We start from the raw sequence: 17,801 nt of genomic DNA on the forward strand, positions 1-17,801 counted from the left end.
TGGTGGATACGATATTTAATGTTTCTTTGATATTAATCTCCACATTTTATTTCCCAGTTAAGGTTCTTCAAATTTCTTATCTCACAGGGATAGTGATTAATCAAATTACATATGAAATGACCCCATGTATAAGATCTATGAGGTCCTCACTTGCTAAATATCTACTCTCTACCTCTGTGAGATGAACATAGATAGTTCCCTAAAAGGAAAATATCTTGCCTTGAAAATAAATTTATGTGCAATTTCTTCAAATCAGCCTTGGAGATAGAACCTGGAAGCAAAACATATCGCAATGCCAAATGTGTCCCTCAAGAGGCCAAATAAATTAAATCTTCAGCAGGGAAGCTACGTAAAGACTAGACTGCAACAGCCATGTTCTGCAGCCAGATTTAAAGCACTACTTATAGTTACACAAAACTGTGTGGCCCTATCAAATTATTTTATTATTCTCTGCTAATTACCCTAAAACCACTAAACTTTTTGAGGTATGTTTATTTTTCTATTAAACATAAGTAGTTAAAAATAACCATGATTGAAGTCATCATTACCAAATTCTTAGCTATTATATATATTAACAAATCTTTTATTCATCCCAACTAGGGGAAATTGCAGACACAGGTTATGGATCGCATAGGGCAAAGAGGCTGCTGCCTAATGGGAAAAAAAATGCTCTCTAGGGACCAAATAAATAGTTCTAAAAGAATTCCCACACAGTATTTGACTTTTAAAACTTCAATTCCCAAACAGTATACCAAAGTACACTGGGGCATCACAATGAACTAACAGGGGCACTGTGGGATATCTAAAATTTCTAGGAAAACAGAGTGACACCTATTGGACATTGTGCAAATTACAACCATTAACTTGTTTGGATATAATCACTTAATAAATGGAAATAGTTTTCTGTTTTGTTTTTATTTGATTTTTGTCTATAAGTATTATGGAAAAAAATATTAAGACACTAAAGGTGCCAAGACCTGAGAGATCTGAGGAACCACTGTTTTGTACTGATTTCAGAAAAATGTGTGATGAAACCTCCAACTTGGCCAGGAGCATGCCAGGATCAATTTAAAAAGAGAGAGCTATAGTATTTTTTAAATATATATTCTTTCTATCAGAGATACCCAAAATCTATTACTAAACTGTTAGTATGGGCAATAGCAAAATTAAATAACAGACTAGAATTATTAGCAAGTATCAAGAAAGGAAAAAGCAGATACAATTTAGGTAGCCGAAAATGGAGAATTAAGCTCTTTCTGTTTCTTAGCCTCTTAAATCCATTGTGTAGCATCTGGTATATCTAAATTATCTGTTCAGATATTAAAACACTCAGGTCTCTCAAGTAAGGAAAAGACCACAGAAGAAAATGGAGATTAGTAAGTGTTAATTTGACTATATATACAACTGTCTAAAGAGGATTAGTACAGCCTCTGCATTGCCAAATTTTAAGGCAGGATGTTTATTAATCTGTGATAACTTAAACTGTACTTATATATACACAAAATCTCTTATAGAATTTAAAGTGAAAAAGTAGATTCTTTCTTCGAATAGTGACATAAATGTAAAGTTTACTGTGAACCAAATATTGACATTATTTTGGAACCAAATGAACATTTTGTTACTACTAAAAAATAATAATAGCACAATGACCCAATACATGGGATTTCAAATGTTAACCATTATATTCATTCTAAGACTCAACTCATTTTATTTCTGCAGGTTATCTAGCTCATCTTTGTTTGCTAATGAAAATTATTTCATTTTATATTATTTTATGTTTCACTAATGAGGAACAACTCATTAAAAACTAGCATATAGGGCTTCCCTGGTGGCGCAGTGGTTGAGAGTCCACCTGCCGATGCAGGGGACACGGGTTCATGCCCCGGTCTGGGAAAATCCCACATGCCGCGGAGCGGCTGGGCCCGTGAGCCATAGCTGCTGAGCCTGCGCATCTGGAGCCTATGCTCTGCAATGGGAGAGGCCACAACAGTGAGAGGCCCGTGTACCGCAAAAAAAAAAAAACTAGCATATAATTATTTCTGAATTCACATTGTAATTTATTATTAGAAATAATACTAAATTTGTTGATCATGGAAACACTATACTACTTCAGCAAATCATTTGTGAGGCTTAATTTCTGCATTCTTTTTGTTATAGTCTCATACTTGAGAACTTATGATTGATTTTCAAACAAAGTTTATTGACAAATGATATGATACTTTCATTTTATGCTAATTAAATGGAAACTATAAGTGATATTTTGTAACCTCCTCAAACTTTTTCATTATCACTATAGAATCCTGCTATTTTCAGCATTAAGGGCAAATAATTTGGATGCCAGAAAATTAAACACCTTGAAAAATTATATGAAAATATTAAGATTTTTTGAACATTAGAAAAGGCACTTTGCTTTTTTCATATTAAGTATTGATTAGAAGTATCACACAAAAGTGTACATATGTGATATATAAAAATAAAAATATGAAGTTATTATTAACAGCTTTATACAGAAAATTTGAAAAAAACCACAAAATCCTAGGAAAAAAACATACTGAAACTAGTAAAAAAATAGAATTTTGAAATATTTCTATAACTATTAACGAATTTGAATCAGTATTTAAATCCACATATTCCCCATTCCATACCAAGATATCATCACCAATAAATTCAACAAACAATTAAGGGACAATTTCTACCAAGTATACACAAATTCTCCAAGATGAGAATAAAATAAGAAAACAATAATTATTTCATTAGGCCAGCATAATTGAGGTTTCATAAGTGTAATATATAAATGAGAGGCCATTTCAGAAAGAAAAATCTAAACAAATTTCTCATATATATACATGTAAAACTCCTAAAAAAATTATTTGCAAACTGAATCCAGTGACACATGAAAAAAAATAAAATATTATGAATATGCTGGCTTTATTCCAGGCATAAAAGACTATTTTCAGATTCAAAAAATGATCAAGGCAATGAGTAAATACCTGTCAATAATTACTTTAAATATAAATGGACTAAATTCTCCAATCAAAAGATATAGAGTGGCTGAATGGATACAAAAAAAAAAAAAAAAAGAAAAATGACTCATATCTATGTTGCCTATAAGAGATTTACTTTAACACAGACTGAAAGTGAGGGGATGAAAAAAGGTATTCCGTGCAAAGTGAAACGAAAAGAAAGCCAGGTAGCAATACTTATATGAGACAAGACAGACTTTAAAACAAAGACTGTAACAAGAGACAAAGAAGGATATTACATAATGATCAAGGGATCAAATCCAAAAAGAAGTTATAACAATTGTAAATATATATATGCAAACAACATGAAGGAAATATCAGTAGACATAAAGGGAGAAATTGACAGTAACACAATAATATTAGGGTATTTTAACATGTACATCAATGGACAGATCATCCAGACAGAAAATCATCGAGGAAACACTGCCCTTAAATGACACATTAGATCTGATCAACTTAATACATATATATAGAACATTCCATCCAAAAACAGCAGGATATGCTTTTTTTCAAGTGCACATGGAATAATCTCCAGGATAGGTCACATGCTAGGCCACAAAACAAGTCTCAATAAATTTAATAAAACTGAAATCGTATCAAGAATTTCTTCTGACCACATGTTACAAGACTAGAAATCAATTACAAGAAAAAAAAATGCTCAAAACACAAACACATGGAGTTTAAACAACATACAACTAAACAACTAAGGGATCACTGAAGAAATCAAAGAAAGAATTTTTTTTTTTTTAATGCTTGGAGACAAATAAAAATGAAAACACAATGATCTAAAATCTATGGGATGCAACAAAAGCAGTTCTAAGAAGGAAGTTTATAGCCTACCTCAGGAAATAAGAAAAATCTCAAATAAACAACCTAACTTTACAACTAAAGGAACTAAGAAAAGAACAAACAAAACCCAAACTTAGTAGAAGGAAAGAACTGATAAAGATCAGTGCAGAAATAAATGAAATAAAGACTAAGCAAAACAACAGAAATTATCAAGTGCTGATTCTTTGAAAACATTAAAAGAAAATTGATTACCCTTTACCCAGAGTCATCAAGAAAAAAGAGAAGGCCCATGTCAATATAATCAGAAATGAAAAAGAAGTTACAACTGATACCACAGAAATATGAAGAATCATAAAAGATTACTCTGAATAAAAATTTATACACCAATAAAATGAACAACCTAGAAGAAATTCATAAATTCCTAGAAATATAGTGTCCCAAGGGTGAAACAGGGAGAAATAGAAAATATGAACAGATCCATTACCAGTAATGAAACTGAATCAGTTAAAAAGAAACTCCTAAGACTATAATTACAGAGATCATTTTTATAGTTCCTTACTAGAGAAATTTCTATGAACAACGTGTAGACATGTAGAGCACCTGAAATCACAAGGAAAAACAAAAAAGGAAACAAACAAGACTCCTGACAAACAAAAAACAAAAAAGACTCCTGACAAACAAAAGTCTAGGATCAGATGGCTTCACAGGTGAATTTTACCAAACACTTAAAGAAAAGTTAACATGTATTCTTCTAGAAATATTCCAAAATTTGCTGAGGAAGGAACACCTCCAACTCATCCTATGAGGCTGGCATCACCCAAATACAAAAATCAGACAAAAATATCACACACACAAAAAGAAAATCACAGGCCCAAATCACTGGTGAACAGAGATACAAAAATTCTCAACAAAATATTGGCAAACTGAATTCAACAATGCATTAAAAGGATCACACACTGGGCTTCCCTGGTGGCGCAGTGGTTGAGAGTCCGCCTGCCAATGCAGGGGACACGGGTTCCTGCCCCGGTCCGGGAAGATCCCACATGCCGCGGAGCAGCTGGGCCCGTGAGCCATGGCCGCTGAGCCTGTGCGTCTGGAGCCTGTGCTCCGCAATGGGAGAGGCCACAACAGTGAGAGGCCAGTGTACCACAAAAAAAAAAAAAAAAAAAGGATCACACGCCATAATCAATTTGGATTCATCCTAGGGATACAAAGAGGTTCAATACCTAAAAATCAATCAATGTGATACACTACATTAATAAAGTATAGATTAAAAATCATATGATCATCTCGGGACCTCCCTGGTTGTGCAATGGTTAAGAATCTGCACTCCCAATGCAGGGGCCCAGGCTCTATCCCTGGTCAGGGAACTAAATCCCACATGCATGTCACAACTAAGAGTTCGCATGCCACAACTAAGGAACTGGAGAGCCACAACTAAGGAGCCCGCATGCCGCAATTAAGGAGCTGGCAAGCCGCAACTAAGAAACCCGTGAGCCACAATTAAGAAGCCTGCCTGCTACAACTAAGACCCAGCACAAACAAACAAACAAATAAATAACATCTCCCCATGCTAATTTATACAGTAGAACAACATGGCTCTCAAAGCATAGCCCTTCAACAATTATTTCCTTAATAAAGCTGATTTAGACATATCCCTAAATTATAAAGAACCTTAAATAACTTAATAGTGATTTAAATTGATATACTTAGCTTACAATAAGTCTCTTGGCCAAAACTGTGTCAGGGGCCCAAATTGGGGGACTCCATGAGTCCTCGTCTAGATATGTGGCCCGGCCCTCCCTGAGTGTTCTCAGGGCTTATAGCCTCACTGCATCCCTGAGCAGACGTTGTGGACGAGCACTTCCCTTGAGAGGGTCACAGATCCTTCCCAGGAGATGTTACTTGGTAATGCAAAAATATAAAAGCTGATATTCTAAGAGTCTGGATATTAAAAAGTAAAGGTATAGCTGTAAAAGTGATATTAAAAAAAGCAAGATGGACATGTAAAGTGTATTGTTTGTTTTCCTACTAACAAATGAGGACTGAACTCAGGATTTCTCCTGCTTAACCTTACTACACTGAAATCCTTCATTGATTTATTGCAAGGTCCTAGGAACTATAATTTCCAGAATCCTTTTTGGGGTAAAGTTAAAGAAAATCCCAGGTGAATCTTTTTTATGCTCCTGGTTAGTTCCATCAGAGTAAAACAGGTACATAAAAATACTTACACCATTTTATTTGTAGCATATATTCACTCACTTTGTGAACCAAGCCCTCCGGTTTTCCTGACTACACAGCAGAATTTTTAAAGCTAAATGTAAAGGTATTGGCAAACAAGCTGGTCTTCATTCAGGAGAATTTTATTAGTTTCCTATTAGAGCTATAATGAATTTCCACAATTAAATGATTTATAACAACAAAAATTTACTATGTTATAGTTTTGGAAGTCAGAAGTCTAAAATGGGTCCTTAGGGATGTATACTTTCTGAAGGCTTTAGTGGGACATCCATTTCCTTCCCTTTTTTAGCTTCCAGAGGCTACCTACATTCCTTGGCTCTTGCTTCTTCCTCAGTCTTCAAAGCCAACAGGGTAGCATCTTTTCTCCTCTCTGATCTCCTGCCTCTCTTTTAGAAGAACCCTTGTAATTACATCAGGCCTACCTGATATAATCTCCCTATCTCAAGATCCTTAAGTTAATCATATCTATAAACTGCCTTTTGTCATGTAAGTTAACATATTCACAGATTCTGAGGATTCAGTTATGGACATCCTTGGTGGGACTGTTCAGCCTACCTCAAGAGTCATTAAAATTATTTAAAAAGAAATAGTTGCTGCTAATTTCCATGACCATTACATGACATTGCCCATTAGCAACAGCTCTAATACAAACTTGAGTTTATAAATTCAAACTGTCAAATATGTAACTTTTGATTTTGTCCTTATATTAAAAATTTTACTTTCTTCCTCTATGATGCTTAAATACACATAGAATTTCTCTCCATTGCAGTAGTTACAGCTATATCTTTAGGGTGCTCCTCCACCAAGTTCTATCACTGAAGTTCATACTTGCTAAAAAACCAATATTTAAAGTCAGAAGATCTCAGAGACTCTACAAATTTGGCTGAAATTTATCCAAATAGGTAAACTTGATTTTTCTCATTTGTTGATAAATGTGAACACATACCTTCTTCGGATGAATGTACCCAAATGACTGTTTCCTCTAACATTCTCTTTTCCTCCTCTGAGCTGATCTTCCTCTTTTTGCTACTTTAGCATCTTGGACTTACCTCCAATAATATTATTATCCTAATGTATTTAGGCTTTTGCACCCTTATTGAATAGACTGTTAGCTTTATAACATAGTATGTCTTATTTTTGTTTCCTTATAACTCTTATAGTGCCTGGTACATAGTTGGTCCTAAATAAATAAAACTGGAAAAAAACTGGACTAAATATTTTTAGATATAAAAATGTCCTAATAGGGCTTCCCTGGTGGCGCAGTGGTTGAGAGTCCGCCTGCCGATTCAGGGGACACGGGTTCATGCCCCAGTCCAGGAAGATCCCACATGCCACGGAGCGGCTAGGCCCATGAGCCATGGCTGCTGAGCCTGCATGTTCGGAGCCTGTGCTCCACAATGGGAGAGGCCACAACAATGAGAGGCCTGCATACCGCAAAAAAAAAAAAAATGTCCTAATAGATTTTTATAAAACAAGGAAAACACTGACTCTTAAATCTGATAAAGATAATACAAAAAAATAAAACTATAAACCAATACAGTAAATAAATATTGATGCAAAAATATTAGAGTATCATAAAAGAAAACACAGTGTCACATTAATTAAATAATACAGAATGATCAAGTGATGTTAAATCCAATAATTCAAATTTGACTCAATATCACAAAATCCATTAATATCATATAGCATATTAATGGATCTAAGCGGAAAAACAAGGAATATACTTATTGCCATAGCTGCTGAAATTATTTCAACAATATTTTAACAAACATTCCTGATATTATTAAAATCCAAAAATTAAAAAATGAGAGATCTTTTATTGCTAGTCAATATCTTACATGCATAGAAAACATTAGAGACATTTTCACTAAAATTAAAAAAGGCTGACTCCTATTTCTGCTATTGTTCAACATTGTACTAGAGGTATTAGTCAATGCAATTAGACAGGAAAAAAAAAGTTCACACACTGCTGGTGGAAATGCAAAGTGGCAAATCTGCTGTGAAGGAGAATTTAACAATACCAAACAAACCTCATACGAACTTAACTTTGGACCCAGAAATCCCACTTACAGGGAGTCTGAAGATATACCTCCAACAATAAAAATTTCATAAGGAGAAATAATGCAGGCTTATAGCCTTGTTCACAATTTCAAAATACTGCAAAATATTGGGAACAAGCAAAATACCTATATATGGAAGAGTAACTATAATATATTCACAAAAGGCTATGCTATGTAGTGTACAACAGAAGAAGGGAATCTCTATGAACTGACATAAAGTTATTACAGGAATATACTGATAAATAAAAAATGGGGAGGGGGAAGAGCAATAAATAATCCAGAGTAGGTTACCTTTCATATAAGAAGAAAAAGGATATAAAAATATTTTTGATTTATTTTTGTCAAAGAAATTACATGTGCAGGAAATAAATGAAATTTAATACTTATATAAAATGAGAATGAGGTAAAAAGGAAGTGGGATTTGTGCAATGCACCTAAAGCAGTGCTTTTATAATTTTATAAAAGCTTTTTAAAATTTGTAGCATTAACTTTTACAGAAGAAAGGTCTCAAATTCTAAATTCTGAATTTTAATCTTCTAACTTAAGAAAACAGAAAAAGAAGAGCAAAATTATCCTGCAGAATTATGCAGTGAGATATTAATATGAGTATTATTTCAAGATTTCTTAAAGTTTTTGTAAAATCTTTTCCTCAAAAATTTCATGATTAAAAGTTTATTTTTTATTATGCCATCTTTTAAATGTCTTTAAAATGAGTTTGCTTAACTAAATGTAATAATTACCCTGCATATTTTCATTGAAATTACTTACTTACATTGCATTTTTTACAATTTTCCTAAATTTTGTTTTTCCTGTACTATCTTGATACTAAAGTGCAAAGAATCAAGTATGTTTCTTAATAGCACTGTCATTAATATTCATATGTATTTGTATTTAAAGATCATATTTTAATTCAATCAAAAATATCAAAACTATGTAGAAGTATCTTTGATATATCACTATTAAAAAAATATATTAATGTCATTCCTAATCTTGATATATATTTGTAAGTATCAGAAGATTTTATTTTTCACTTGTAAAGAAAAATTAAGTCAAAGAGGGGGCACATGTCTGAAACTTCTGAAGAGGCTTTGCCAAAACATTTTCCTCATATTCCTTTTTCATAAAACCATACTGTCTTCTAAAAATAAAAGGAAACTCCATTCCAGAATGGTAAATACATGTTTGTTGCATTTATTTTTTCCTAAATTCCAGTATTTCAGCTTTGATTATGTATGTACATATATATGTATGTATTTAATAGTATCACTTATTTTGTTTTATAAGCTGAAGTTAAAGTCTCAAGTCATATTTTAGTAGCCATATAATCACTAAATATATTTAGTTTATCCCTATGAAACTTAGTCACATTAACATTAGGTTAAATTAAATTATGTTAATAGTACATATTTAACTGACTTTAAAAGTAATATGTATTACAAAAATATGTAACTTTATCATTGCCTTGAAGTTTATAGTAACTATTTCCTCTAGTCTTGTTATTCTTATATTCTTTTTTTTTTTTTTTTTTTTTTTTTGCGATACACGGGCCTCTCACTGTTGTGGCCTCTCCCATTGCGGAGCACAGGCTCCGAACGCACAGGCTCAGCGGCCATGGCTCACGGGCCCAGCCGCTCCGCGGCATGCGGGATCTTCCCTGACCAGGGCACGAACACGTGTCCCCTGCATCGGCAGGCAGACTCTCAACCACTAAGCCACCAGGGAAGCCCTCTTATATTCTTTAAAACAAAACTTTTCAAATATTTTGCAGATTATTTTTTAGTGGATAGCAAACTCTTCATTTTCTTTTACACTTTACTGTCTGATATTTTGTTAAATCTCTCATTATCCTAAGTAAACTCAATTACTTTCAACCATCCAGCCTTGCTCTTTACTACCCTTCTCACACCCTTTATGTGGGGCATGCTGTCAGAAAAATAATGCTAGATGACAACAGTGCTATTTATAAGGTTTTAATTTGTATTTCAACTAGCATGCATATTTACAACTTTTTCAAGGAAATAAATTAATACTTTGGAAACTGGAATTGCCCCTTTATGCATTTACCTCTTTTATACATTCTGCTACCTGTTTCTTATTCAAGGACTAGTTACTGTTAGAGATGTCTGAAAAATGAAAGGGTAATACTTTTAACTTGACTCCTGAGAGTGTAATGTCTTTTTAGCAATGTTCATGTTTCAGGCATTTGACAGTATATACAATGTCACTTGTTTCTTTAAAGGGATGTTATTATACAAGTGTTTCTTACTTCATTCTTTAAACACCTCCATATTATTTTTATTAGATATTTTTGCAAAATAAGCACACTGCTATTGTATAGGTAAGTACAAGACCTGCAAAATCTTCCCCTCCCATACATATTAATTAATATCCCTTTAGAAATGTCACAGTCATTGGAGTTGTTAGAATTGCTCAGACCTCTCTTTTCTTGATACTTTATTTATTTAGCTGGTCAGTAAATCTTCAGAGGATGGCAGTGGTCAGTTACAGTACAGTAGCCTATTCCCTTTCACTAAGATGCATTCTGGGAATAATTAATCTACAAACTATGTAATTTTGGAAAAGTTAATTAACCCCAGTATACAAAAATATCCTTAAAAGAAAATGGAAAAGTGGGATAATGATAGTATATATTCCTTGGTTAGAATGAATAATATATATTCTTTGGTTTGTTATGTGGATTAAATTATTTCATATTAGCATAGTACTATACATCTGTTTTTTGTTCTTGTTTTGTCATTTATTTACTTATTTTTTTAATTGAAATATAGTTGATATGGACTATTATGTTAGTTTCAGGTGTATAACGTATTGATTTGGCATTTATACATTCCAAAATTATAACCACGGTAAGTCTAGTAACCACTGTCCCCATGCAAAGTTATTACAATATTATTGACCAAATTTCTTATGCTATATATTATATCTCCATGACTTATTTATTTTATAACTGGAAGTTGTACCTCTTCATCTCCTTCATCCATTTTGCTGATCCCCCATACCCACTTCTCCTTTGGCAACCACCCATTTGTTCTCTGTATCTATGAGTCTGTTTTCCTTTTGCTATGCTCACTCATTAGTTTTGTTTTTTAGATTCCACATATAAGATCATATGGTATTTGTCTTTTTTTGCCATCATATGACTGCTCTAGGCAGGGCAGGCTCCCCACATGAATGGCTATGCCACCTAGCAGCATGTGATTGCTGCAGGCTCGCTGGTGGGTGGAGCAAGGCCCTCTGCTAATAGGCCAAAGGGAGGATTCCAAAATGGCACTTGCCAGTGCTGATGTCAACATGGTAGAATGAGACCCCCCAAAATGGCTTCTGCCAGCTCCTCCATCTCCAGGGGGAGTCAACAGCTGCCTCCAGCCTCTATGGGAGGCTCTCCAAGATCAGCAAATGGATCTGACCCAGTCTCCTTTCAAACTACTATCTCTGTGCTGGGACTTGGAGCACGTGAGATTTTGCACACGTGCTTTAAGAGTGGACTCTCTGTTTCCTAGCCCTCCAGCTTTCCCAAATATAAGCCCCACTGGTTTTCAAAGCCAGACATTCTGAAGGCTCATCTTCCTGGGCAGGATCCCCAGGCTGGGGAGCCCAATGTGGGCCTCAAGCACCTTGCTTCTTGTGGAGGACCTCCATAGTTGTGACAGCATTCTTATTTGTGGGTCACCAACCTGAAGGTGTGGGTCCTGACTAGACCACAACTCTGCCCCTCCTATCTGTCTCATCGTGGTTCCTTCTTTACGTCTTTAGCTGTGAAAAATATTTTTCTGCTAGTCTTCAGGTTGTTCTCACAGATGGTTGCTCTGTAAGTAGTTGTAATTTTGGTGTGCTCATGGGAGGAGGTGTGTTCAGTATCTTCCTGCTCCAGTATGTTGATTTCGCCTCTCCTATCTGCTTTTTAATTAAATAACTTTTAGAAGTTATACAATTGTGAGTTATATATTTTTTCCTAAATGTTGTCTGCAATGTTCTACCCTCAGAACACAACATGCACTTTCTTCTGTTAACTTAAATATTAGCTCTGCAGAGAGCTCTTTAACCAACCTATGTAAATTAGGTAGCCTTTAACTAGCTTTTCATTTACATGTATATGTGTAAACATATAATATCAGTTCTTTTCTATATATACCTATGAGTAAAATTGCTGGGCCATATGGTAACTCTGTTTCACAATTCAAGGAAGTGCCACATAGTTTTCCAAAGCAACTGCACCATTTTATTATATTCCCATCAGCAATGAAAGAGAGTTCCAGTTTCACCACATTCTCATCAGCGCTTGTTATTGTCATTCTTTTTTATTAAAGCAATACTAATTGGTGTAAAAAAGTATTTCATTGTAGCTTTTATTTGCATTTTCCTAAGAATAATGATGTTGAACATACTTTCATGTGCTTGTAGGTCATTAATATAACTACGTCAGAGAGGTGTGTATTCAAATCCTTTGTCCATTTTCAGTTGGGTCATTTGTCTTTTTATTATTGAGTTGCAAGAATTCTTTATGTATTCTGAATACTTTTATACTATCTATGCTCTACAAATACTTTTTCCCATTCTGTTGACTGTTTTCACTCGCTTAATGGTATAATTTGCAGCATAAAAGTTTTAAATTGTTATGTAGTTCGATTTATCTATTTTCCTTTCTTTCCTTTTTTTAAGTTTTTTGCTTGTGCTTTTGCCGTCATAACTAAGAAAGCATTGCCTATCCTAAGGTCACAAACATTTACTCCTACAATTTCTTCTAAGAGTTTCATAGTTTTAGCTCTTAAATTTGGGTCTATAATCCATTTTGAATGAATGTTTGTAGATGGTATAAGGAAGAGTTCCAATTTCATTCTTTTTCATATGGATATTTGGATGTCCTAGCACCATGTGTTGAAAAATTTGTTGTTGCCTCATCAAATTGTCACAGCAATCTTAGATATATGAGTGTATTTTTAGAATTTCAATTCTACTCCATTGATCTGTATGTCTATCCTTATGCCACACTACACTATCTTTATTAGTGTAGTTGTGTAGTAAGTTCTGAAATTGGAGATGTTGAGTCCTCCAAACTTGTTTTTTAAAGCCTGTTTTAGATATTCTGGCCCCTTTCATTTCCACATAAATTTTAGGACTTGCTTATCAATTTCTGCAAAATACAAGTTGGACTTTGATAGAAATTAAGTTGAATCTATAGATCAATGAACACATTTATTTTATTAAACCCAGGATTCTGAGCAAAACAATTCTATCTCTTATAATATGGCAGTAATGTTAATAGTGATTTTTATAGTTTTGTTCTATTTTATTTGTGTTTCAGGTATAATATAATTGTATGGGTGTTCTACCAAAGGAATATATTTTATGTCCATACACATTAAACATATTTATAATAAAAATATGAGAGTATTTTATAAACGTGCAAAACTGAGAATCATTGAGGATTTATTTGTCTTTAAAAAGGTACATATATACAATGGAATATTACTCAGCCATTAAAAGGAACGAAACTGGGTCATTTGTAGAGATGCAGATGGACCTAGAGACTGTCATACAGAGTGAAGTAAGTCAGAAACAGAAAAACAAATATCCTATATTAACACATACATGCAGAATCTAGAAAAATGGTACAGATGAACCTATTTTCAAAGCAGAAATAGAGACACAGACATAGAAAACAAATGTATGGACACTAAGGGGGCGAAGTGGGGGTAGGATGAATTGGGAGATTGGGTACACTACTACGTAAAAAACAGATAATTAATGCGAACTTGCTGTATAGCTCAGGGAACTCTACTCAATGCTCTGTGGTGACCTAAATGGGAAGGAAATCCAAAAAAGAGGGGATATATGTATATATATATAGCTGATTCACTTCACTGTACAGCAGAAATTAACACAACATTGTAAAGCAACCATACCCCAATTTAAAAAATAGGCAGTTAAAAAACAAAAAGGCATCATTCAGGCCTGAGAAACATTATTTTGGGAAGTAAAAGTTCACTTCTAATTGAAGGAATTGAGAAAAAAGTCAGTGGAAAAGAAAACATGTTATATGTTCAGGAAAAAATGGCCTGATTTTTATGTGAAGTTTGGAGAGTCTGTTTCCAGGTAAATTACAGGGATGAAAAAATATGAAACAAAGAGGAAGATGGCAGACTAGGAAGCTCCAAGCTCTTGTTTGCCTACAGGAAGAAACATCAAAACAAACAAACGGGGACTTCCCTGGTGGTCCAGTGGTAAAGAATCCACCTTACAATGCAGGGGACACGGGTTCGATCCCTTGTCAGGGAACTAAGATCCCACATGCTGCGGGGCAATTAAGCCCATGCGCTACAACTACAGAGCCCAGGTGCCTTGAAGACTGCATGCCACAACTAGAGAAGAGAAAACCTGCACACCACAACTAGAGAGAAACCCACGTGCCGCAACGAAGATCCCGTGTGCCGCAACTAAGACCCAACACAGCCAAAAATAAATTAAATAAATAAATCTTTAAAAACAAAACAAAACACCACCTGTCTGAATCAACTTTGTTGGAGCTCTAGCAAACAAAAGTTTATAGAAAGCAAGGGAATATCCAATTAAGAAAAAGTCATCTTCAGAATGATAGAAAACTTTTGTGAAATTTTATTCATCTACCCCCAACCCCCGACCAACCTCAGTGGCAGTCTTGGTCTTGGTCCTAAATGATGGCAGCCCAGGGTCCCCAGTTCCCTCCCTCCAGAAAGGAGGGAACAAAGCAGACTTTATTTGCAAATTATTGTGTACATCTGTTCTAACCTGTCTGGAGGATACCTGGAGGATGGACTTGCTCATCTCTAACTCACAAAATTCAAATGCAGGTAGGAAAGCTGGTGGGGGTTGTTTGTAAATGTCATAAGGAGACTATAAACCCACAGACTCCTGGACAAGAGATGCCGGGTACAGACATACAATAGACCACCTAGGCCTGGAAAAGAAGCTTTGGTGAAACTCTGGGAAAGGTGAACAACCCAAATGTACGCCAACAAAAACGGAGGGAAGGGAGGAAGGAGGGAGGGAGGGAGGGAGGGAGAAAGGATGGAAGGACAACCAATGATACAAAATTACCACCAGAAAAACAGCTCTATCTATTTTGACTCTGCAGTCTAAAATATATAAAGTGCTATATAGACTTTTTTTTTAAGTGAAACAAAATTTCCTGTCTTCCCACAACGCCAACTCCTATAACCTTCATGATTTGCTTAAACTCCAGCAAAAGTATTGCTGTTTGTCTTTCACATTTGCCTAAGGTGTCCCCTTAGGTGACTATGAAGTGATGAAGTCTATTGCTCTATATCTCTTCCCTTTACAACACGAAGTATCATTAAATGTAAACTATTACAAATTCCAATATTTTAACACTATTGAAAATGCATTTCTGAGGTATTCACCAGTTCTGCAGCAATAAGTCAAGACTAGAATATCACAGTTACTTCCATAAAATACTAATGTTGCACCTTATGGGGAGAAAAGGATGCCAAGGAACTATTTTGAAAGGCTATTTTATACTGTTTCTATGAGTTTTATTATTTTTCATAATTATACCAAACTAGTAAAAACAATTTATAAATTAGCAAGGGCTGATCATAATTTTCACAATAAATATAGCAGTCTTATACTATCAAATTTAATGAAAGAACTTAAGGAGAAAGCAGCAGCATGCATGATAGTTCATAAATGAGAAAATATTCATCTAGAAGAAAGAATATCTCCATGTTAGAGCAATTTGGTGCCAAAACATAAATAAACGTTACTTCCTTTTTCTTCAGCATATAGAAAAGTGAGGGGGTTTACTCTTCTTCCCATTAGGAAAGAAGAAGAGCAAACTTAGGATACCAAGAACCTAGTTTCTCAAATTTTCTATTTATAATAGCTCACTTCAAAGAGTCATTTCAGAAAATAAATAAGACAAAAACAGAGAAAGTTCAAAAGAAATATGACTCTGCCATCTCAATTTTGAAAATGTTAATGATCTGCATATACTATATGCATTTACTTCTTGGATAAAGCCACTGGTTAACAGGCACTAGGCAAATTTTAAAGTTGTAAAAAAGAAATTTTTCCAAGATGGTTTTTAGCATAATAGACAATATGAAAATAAAGTGTGTTTACAAATATAGGCTTAAATCCCTTTAGTCATGGAGAAGCATGTGATTTGACTCTAGATCATTCAGTGGTAGATTGAACTTGTAGACCTGGGTACATGTAACCTTGCAAGGGCCCCTTGAATCAATATCAAGTTTTTCAAGGAAACAATGGAGCAGTGTAGAAAGTAAGATCAGGGCTTCCCTGATGGCACAGTGGTTAAGAATCTGCCTACCAATGCAAGGGACACGAGTTCGAGCCCTGGTCCGGGAAGATCCCACATGCCACGGAGCAACTAAGCCCGTGCGCCACAACTACTGAGCCCGAGCTCCAGAGCCTTCAAGCCACAGCTACTGAAGCCCATGTGCCTAGAGCCTGTGCTCTGCAACAAGAGAAGCCACCGCAATGGGAAGCCCGCAAACAGCAACGAAGACCCAACGCAGCCATAAATAAATAAATAAATTAATTAATTAAGAAAAATAAAAAGGGAAATATCTTTTAAAAAAAAAGTAAGATCAGCAAAATACTCTTGTGCTCCTACAAGAAACATGAACTAATATGACATGAAAACAGAGTTTAAGGAAAGATTCAATTGAACAAGTATTGAGAGACATCTGTATGTACAATAAGAAATATGCTTACTTCTAAGTACATAGAGATATATTACATTTTCTCTTAATTTCAAGTTCGCACCTGGTAGAAGTGACAAACATGTCATTGGAATGTATTGCAGTATGTTGTGACATTGTTATAAGTGCAAAAATAGAAGTACGTATCCCAGGTACAGAGATAGTGTGAAAGAGAGAACATTGACTCTTCTAGGGAAAAGAAGGGGGAGATAAAGTTTTCCTTAGTGAATGATTAAAAAGATTAGTTTCTAAAAATGTAATTGTGTATGGGAAGGAAATATAGACTAGTGAAGAGAAAGAGTAAGTATTGTAGCAAACAGTATGGTTTGCCCAGGAAAATATAATACCACTGGCATTGCTGTAGTGTAAAGTGAGAGAGAGGAAATGGCAGGAGGTGAGGAAGAGACTGAATGGGGTCAGCACATGAATTTATGTGTATGACATGTGAAAGTCTGGGACTTTCTCTCTTAAATTAAAGGGAAGCAACAGAGACTTAAGGAGAGACGATATATAATTAGAACTGCTATTCATAAAATTAATTTGCAGGTTGGGTAAGGAAGGGACTAAAGTGCTGAGACTAAAACAGGGAAAGGAAGTACGTGGCTATTGCAATATTCCAGTAGGTATATGGAGAAAGTATCTATCAGGTAGTGCTGCAGATAAAAAGAGAAAAAGGCGGCCAATGGAAATACAGTAACTTGGAAGAAAAAAAGAACAGGACTTAGCTTATACAGAAGTATGTAAGAAAAAGGAAGATGTAAAGGATTAACTTCAGGTTTCAGAATTTGAAGTGTGGGAGATGATGTTATCAATGAAAATACAGGATGTATCAATGGAATACAAGAGGATAGTCTGGACTCAGTAGAATTTAATAAGTTTATATTGGAGCATATTGAGTTTTGGGTTAGTGGAGGCATAAAAATGCCAACGTCCAGTGGTCATTTAAA

The sequence above is a fragment of the Pseudorca crassidens genome, chromosome 6 (genome assembly GCF_039906515.1).
Source record: "Pseudorca crassidens isolate mPseCra1 chromosome 6, mPseCra1.hap1, whole genome shotgun sequence".
In the NCBI taxonomy this organism is placed as follows: Eukaryota; Metazoa; Chordata; class Mammalia; order Artiodactyla; family Delphinidae; genus Pseudorca; species Pseudorca crassidens.